Here is a 7,369-nt window from a genome sequence, read left to right as displayed (position 1 = left end):
TCAAAAACAGCCGCTTTAGAAGCCTGTATGTCGAAAAGGCCCCCATTTTTGAATCCCAATAAAAATACACAAATCTCACAAGGGAAAATATATCTTAAGAGGCACATTTCACCCACTTATTTGATCTAGCGTTTTTGAGGTGATAGCTAATAATGATATGCCCGCTTATAAACGGTACATCTAACCTAACCCACGGATGTTAATCTGCATTGTCTATTAGTCACGTCGATGAAAATTGCCAGCTTATCAATGCCTACTTCTGGTCATTGTAGCTACGGATGCAGTCGCCCCGGCTGCTACAAGGGAGGTTTCACAACTGGCTATGAAAACATCACTGTTAGCTCATGAAATTGCGTAATATGTCAACACGAAATGCGTCTCGAGCCCCAATAACCCGTTTTCCGGTACACAAAAAGCATTTGAAATTATCTGAACACATTTCAGCGCATGCAGCACTGCGTTCTGCATGAATATGTTGTGGGCGTTTGGCGTCATTAGTCATTTGAAGAATAAACTAAGGGCCCATGCAATGCCGGCGTTTTAAGCAGCCTTTGTGAAATTATCTTAAATACGCTATCATACTGGTAACCTTGAGCGTTGTCTGAAGTATCCGTGGGGGCATGGGTGCTTTCTGCAATCACCATTATTGCGTAATTTGCACGACAGTTATGCATAATTTTTGGTATATTTCGTGTTAATGTTGTACATTTTGCAATATGTGTCTAAAAGGATAGTACAAACAGCGCTAGTTCCTGTCCATCTAGCCTCAGCAACCGAGCGCCTGGCAAAACCCCTTTACTAGCTCATAATTCGTCGATCATGTATTTGCCACTTCTCGCATTCTGGTAGTTTTTGTCTAGTTCTTGGCATGGCTTTTTTCGTCGATTGACTACTATCATTGACCCATTTTCCTCTGTCTTCTCTTCACTCCCATCCCGTTCCCCAACGTCCAACTCAGTATCCATGCTAGCAGGATCTCAACGGCCACACTCCGTGAGATTCTGCGGGAAACTGCCCGCAGCTGGGGCGCCGGACCGAGGTACACTTTTCTGTGTGCTTCATCTCGCGCTCCAGCGAGGGCGCGGCGCTCGCGCAAACGATCTTCAGGTGAGGCATAGCCACCACGCAATCGCATGGTGAAAAAGAGGTAAACAGCAAGCCGCGTGGTTAGTGGAGCCGACCGGTCTTGCGCATCGGTGATCCACTAAATGATAGGCTCGGCGTCAGGAGGGTTACGACTCATGACATAACGTACGCCTCTTCGTTATTAGCGTAGAACGGTGCGTTCGTCAAATGTAAACCGTGCGTTTGAAATACGCGCGGAGATGGTGTTAATATCTTCATTTGCGGACATTATGCCACATGCTCAAGACGCACCGAGTGTTTTTTCAAGTATCGCACAAAATTTTCTGTATATGACATAACAGTTACAACTTTACGAAGGTGCTATGAAGTGCCGACATTGAACTTTATCGCCTTTCCTTAAGATGCTGGACTAGCCGAGCGCCTACAACGGATACACTCCAGTAACGCCGCCACCCCTTCCACATAGCCGCAGGGGGCCGACCCGTGTTCGGCTCCGACCTATGCCTCCCCATCCCCAGTGACCCACACACCTTGGTCCGCGGCGCCGGGACGGTAGGCGCCACCGAGAGCCGGCGCCGCACGTGAGGCCGGCACCTATTTCGGTCTGCTCGAGGGCCCGCGGGGAATCGGCGGCGGCCACCGGCCGGAGCGCCGCTGGTTTATGTGGCAAATACGAGCGCGCTGCGTTTGAATGGATTACGGGTGGCGGCCAGCGCCACTGGCGTCATCATTGTGTGGTGAGGGGTCTCCGTATCGGATGGTGGTGTTCATTGGTGGCGTAGGGGGGGGGGGGGTCGATAGGCAGAGGCGGCCTGCATTGTGGAAAGGCATTAAACAGCTGAATTGTGGCGCGCGGTGACCTCCTGACAGTTCATGTGTTCTTTTTCCACGTAGCCCTTTGATGCTCATGCGAACCTGCAATGGCCGTCCAACCCCGCGTCGCCACCAGTGCATTGAGGTATTGACGGAGGCCACGCGGTCCAGCGGGGTGAATTCGCTGCGTGTTACACAAACACGCCCTCGCCGATGGGCCGCAATGCAAGCTCTCCTCTCATTTACGTTCAAAGCGAACGGCACCGGCGGCACTGAGGCACTGTAGCTTAACCCTGCAGACTAAGCCAGACAGCACCGGTTTCAGATTTCCGTCCCTGTGAATCTAACCCATTATGCGCCCCTCAACGAGCTCAGCCCCACTACAAAGGTCGCCTCCGCAGAGCGCCGCCTCAGCTGCCGACCTCGGATATCCGCACCCCGGTACCGCAACAGGACGCCGAAGTTCGGCCGCGCCGGTGGCTTTGTTGTCCGACCACACCCTTCCGTTTCGACCCGGGCGATGCTGGCTTGGCCGCCGGCGAAGCCGAACGGAGCATTCGCATGGGAGTGGTTACGCCGATGGCCGTGTAACTTACAATTTCAGTCAGGGCTTACAACCCGGCCGGACTATAAAAAGGCGGGCCCACGCGCAGATAAGCCGCCGGAAAATCATGACGCCCGCGGCGTGACAGTTTATGGGCCGGCCCGCCAGAACTCCTCGCGTAATTACTCTGTGGTGGCTGGCGGGCTAGTGTACAACCGAGGCATTCAGCGACCCCTCGTACGGGAATTAATCCAGAGACTTAAAATTTTGCGGATGTAGCAAGATAAGACCAATCTCAACCATTCGGAAAGTGATAGTAAGACAGAAAAAGTCCAGATTCCGTTCCATCTGTATATCTCGCAAGTGGCCAGCTTGTGACGCCTGCAACAAGCTGCTTAAGAGCCACCCGCCACGTAGGTAGGCAAGCCCGCATAACTGACGTGCTGCCCGGTACAGTTTACCTGAGCAAATTGTTCAGTTATGATGGCGTCGGGAAACGCCATTGAATATCCCACAGCAACCACCCCCGTGTCGAAAGCGTTCGCCTGGCCGTCTTTGGGGATGGCGCACCGCACCAAGTAGCGATGGTCGGGCACCATTTGATACATTTGCCGCACCCCCCACTACTCTGGCCGCTCTCTGCACCGAGATCTCAGGCGAGCCAGAGGCAACCCAAAACAAAAACAAAACACCAGGCGTGTCTGCCCGTCGGGACTGAACTAGTCAGACGTGTTCTACAGCTGCTGCCGCGGTCTGAATCCCCCCCCCCCCTCCCCGACTGGCAAATACGTAATCGACGTAGCGCGTTTGGATGTTTTTGTGGCAAATGTAATTTCCTTACCGCGTCCCCAATGCTTCTTAATAGGACTGTTTTCCCTGTTTCGGCTGCCTAGTTTAGTGTAATTACGCCTTGACATTTCCGCGAAGTACTTCGCTGTCTTTGTATATGTGCATTCATTTGTGTTCATTTTCGTCGGATTGTATCCATTGCCATGAGTGGCGCCGTTACAAGCACGTCCCGTGACCGACCGCGATGCCACGCCCTTGGTCTAAAGTGCTTCGGAGTTGGCTCCAAATCACCAGTGGCCTGTCACATTGCATGCCTTAGGCATACAGAACCCCAGGCAACAGCACGGAAGAGGTTATACGTGCGTGTGAACATTGTTCTACCTCCCGGTGTAGCCTCCTGATCATATTGCGTTCGGTAAACTCGATTTGGAATGCAAGCGGGATGTCAGTTTACGCCAGAATTTCGCCCAGAGGGCCCCGCACCGTTGATTTCGGATCTTCACTATCTTCATCGCGTGTCTCGCGATCTTTGCAATCGTGCAATTTGTTCGTGTCTCCGTGTTCGCTCCCATATCTGGTCCGCCACTCGCAGCAGACTTGGGTGACGGCGAGCTGGATGGCCTCTGGCCGGGTATGACAGCTGAAATGCCTGGCGTCGGCTGTGCGGATGTCGGTACGCACGGCATATGGGGATGTCCCGTAGTCCGTAAACGCCTTGGTCACTCATAAAAACGACGGCATCTGTCGCCTTCAAGAGGCTTGATTTGGCCCCCACTCATAGTATCGAAACTTGCCAGTTCGTAGGGAAACGTTTAGGGGCCAACACGTTGGTCTCGGTTTCTTTTTGCTTGCTCTGAGGATCCTATTCTTGTTGACGGAAGCCACTTTGTTGGTCTCCTGCGGCATCCATGATCCTACAGGTGTCGTTCTAATTGCCCTTGGTGCCTTTGCCTTAGAGCAGTAGTCGAATACGCGCCGACGAATTTTTACGCGCCATTGCCGAACGCCGACGCCGACGTTCGTTTCTACCGTCGACGTCGTGTGTGTCGTTTCCATTGGCTATTGAGTGTGTGACACTTATTATACTAGTGCATCACGTTCTTAACATACTTTGAATGCTAGGATAAGTTGTACTCCTTCATGGCAAAGGGAAAATTATGCATTAGTCATCAGCCATCAGCTGATGACAACGCCCAGCCGGCTGGCCGTAAAGACATAAGCTAGGAATTAAGTCCGTGCTTGGTTTTGATGGTTGTTAGCAGCCAACTCAAGCTCATTTTGCCTGTTGTTCCGAACCACTTGTCCTCAAAATCACAGGATCTAACATGATCTGTAGAAAGTGAGTGAGGTCTATGCGTATGCATGCGTAGCACTCTTAATATATGTATATATATATATATATATATATATATATATATATATATATATATATGTGTGTGTGTGTGTGTGTGTGTGTGTGTATATATATGTATACATATATTACATACGACTTGTCTCAGAATGTGGTGACCGAAGGGCAAGGATATTTTTTGGACGGGCCCCAAACTTCATTGGACCCCACAATGTTGCGTGCCCCCCCCCCCCCCATGACGAAATTCTGGATCCGTCCCTGGAGGTAGCAGCCATGAGCCTAGCAAAATATCGTGCATAAATTATTTTTTGTACCCCAAGCCCACTGAAAAGCTCCGTGCAGTCACACCAGTGGTAGGCACATTCAGAGCAATATGCATTTCGTTGGTGTGACCTCCAGCTTGAATATGTTACGCATATTACTTTTCTTAAATCAGCATTCACAAACACCTTCAGCATGGCAAAGCTATGTGCACTTAAGACTTTTGCATGGCAATAAATTCGCTAAAGACCAGTCCTTAGTGATACCATTAGTAAACTTAGTAAAAGCAGCACATTTGTAATATTACTCAGCTTCTCTAAAAAAACAAGCGTGAAGCGTGAGACAGCTGCAATCTTTAATGGAATGTTTTGTTCAGTAAGCATGCGGACTCCATTGGCTACCTAAGTCTAACAAGCCACCCGTCCAATAGGAAAATTGCCTAAGTTTGCAAGGTTCAATCATTTGAATGTTCACTGATCCAATTCGTTTTTCCATTAACTACGCTCGTTTCTATCACATCATATGGTGCGTGGTAAACCTCGATTAATAAACGTGGCAAGCGTCTGTGAAGGACCTCAGCCGTTTGCCCACAGATTAGCTACATCACTGCATAATCAACATGCGCCAAAGCTCGTCACAACAGCGCAATCACCATGCTGTCGTTTTGCACACTCCGTGCAGCTGACTTTCTTGTCTTTCCACCTTATGCTTTGACGTTTCCATCTGCCTCAGGAAGTATCTCATATCAGTATGGGATAGGGAGAATACATGCAAAATTGGTGAAAAAGCAGGTCGAGTACAGCGTTTATGCGTGTCTAAATCAAAGCTACTGTCGCCCATGTTCCACCTTTTTGTGGTTGGCACAACCACTTGACTTAATGTACCTGTCTATGCAACGTATCAATCCCGTTGGCATACCATAACCATTTTTATCAATAAATCACCGGTCCGAAACTGTTCAGATTAAAATAGGGAATATCACCGCAGATGCCTTTTCCTGGATTCGCACCCGTCACCTCCTTTATCCGCAGCTGCAAGATTGGTGAGCACTTGAGTAAGCATTGAATACATGGTCAGTGGTAAGACGCAACTACCGTATGATCAAACGTACTGAATTCAGCCTCGGAATAAATTTGGTCCGAATCGACTGAATTCTATGAAACATTTAGTAAACACTTCATAACTATGGCCTTACTTATTGCTACGCTACGCTCTTGCCTCACTTATCTCACCTATTTTCCTTTCGATGCGTATGTACAGGATTCATATCAACCGAAATATATTGAATGTTTGCATGAAAGTCTCGACATTTTTACGTTGTGTAGTTCCCACTTTAAAGCCGATTTCATCGGTTTCGGTCTGACTGTTCTTAAAAGGACCGTTTCGTTTCACATGTGAAGATACTGAAGCGAGCATGAGATACAATGAGATAAGCTTACTTATTTATAACTATTGGTATACTTTTCGGTGGAAAAGGCTGCTCTAGATAGCATACTTTCTCTGTTGTGTAAATATGCTCCTCAACACGTCATTGTTTGATTACGTCATCATACCTTGCACCACGTTGATTGAGAGCTAATTCACGGCCGTTGTATCTCGAAAGCTTTCGTACGAACGCCGGATATGAGCGAATCGACAATTGCGTTTTTCTTAGCCTTAATCGCCGGATGGCGAATGGAATGGCAGAATTTCGATGACACTATTATGGCGTCATGAAGGTGTGAGCGACCTTAAAATAGTCGCCCCGATTTGAAGATATCTGAGCGGACATGTGGCTTAGAAACTGTAGCGGTTTAGGTGTTGAAGGGCAGGGCTATGAACTGCACTAGATGATCTTCAATATGGCTTTTTCAGTTGAAAACCTCATACAAATGTGGAACACTTCGTCTGAGTCGTCTGGTTATGACGCGTACTGAGTATCCGGAAATAAAAATCGGATTGCGAAATCGGGATTGTGTTTCCTTTTACGCGCGGCAGGTCTCTGTGCGAGGAGGCCCGCTGACATTGAAGAGTCTTTGTCGGAGGTGCAGGCTGCCTGGGTACCCACTCCCCCTCGCCCTCCCCACCCCGTGGCGGCGCCCTGGGTGTTTGGGTCCCCACGAAGGATGTTTTTCTTCCGCTCTCACAGTGAACCAGTGAAACAGGTGCATTTTTTAATAAGTTTCCCTCTAGGTGGCTCATGACAGAAACTTACAAAAAGCAGGGCGATACATTATCACTGAGCTCTAACTCCCTAGCTCCCCCCCCCCCCCTCCCATTAAGAACATGTTGGACACACTGCGGAGTGAGACTAGTGGTGACACCAGCAGGTGGGCCCGGCAATAGCCAATGTAATGAATGACACCCCGGATGGGCGGCCCAGTGTGATGTGGCAACAATACATACGTGTTGCATACAGGGTGTCCCGAAACTGATGCGCGGTTGCGTCGTCCTCACAAGCAGAGAAAATAATTGAGACCGGTTCGTGGTTTATTTGCCAGTGCAATCCCCACGCAATCGCATACACTGCCGCATGCGCTCCGGCA

Source organism: Pollicipes pollicipes, unplaced genomic scaffold (genome assembly GCF_011947565.3).
Source record: "Pollicipes pollicipes isolate AB1234 unplaced genomic scaffold, Ppol_2.1 Scaffold_4002;HRSCAF=4701_pilon_pilon_pilon, whole genome shotgun sequence".
NCBI classification, from domain to species: domain Eukaryota; kingdom Metazoa; phylum Arthropoda; class Thecostraca; order Pollicipedomorpha; family Pollicipedidae; genus Pollicipes; species Pollicipes pollicipes.
Note: the sequence above shows the minus strand (reverse complement) of the source record.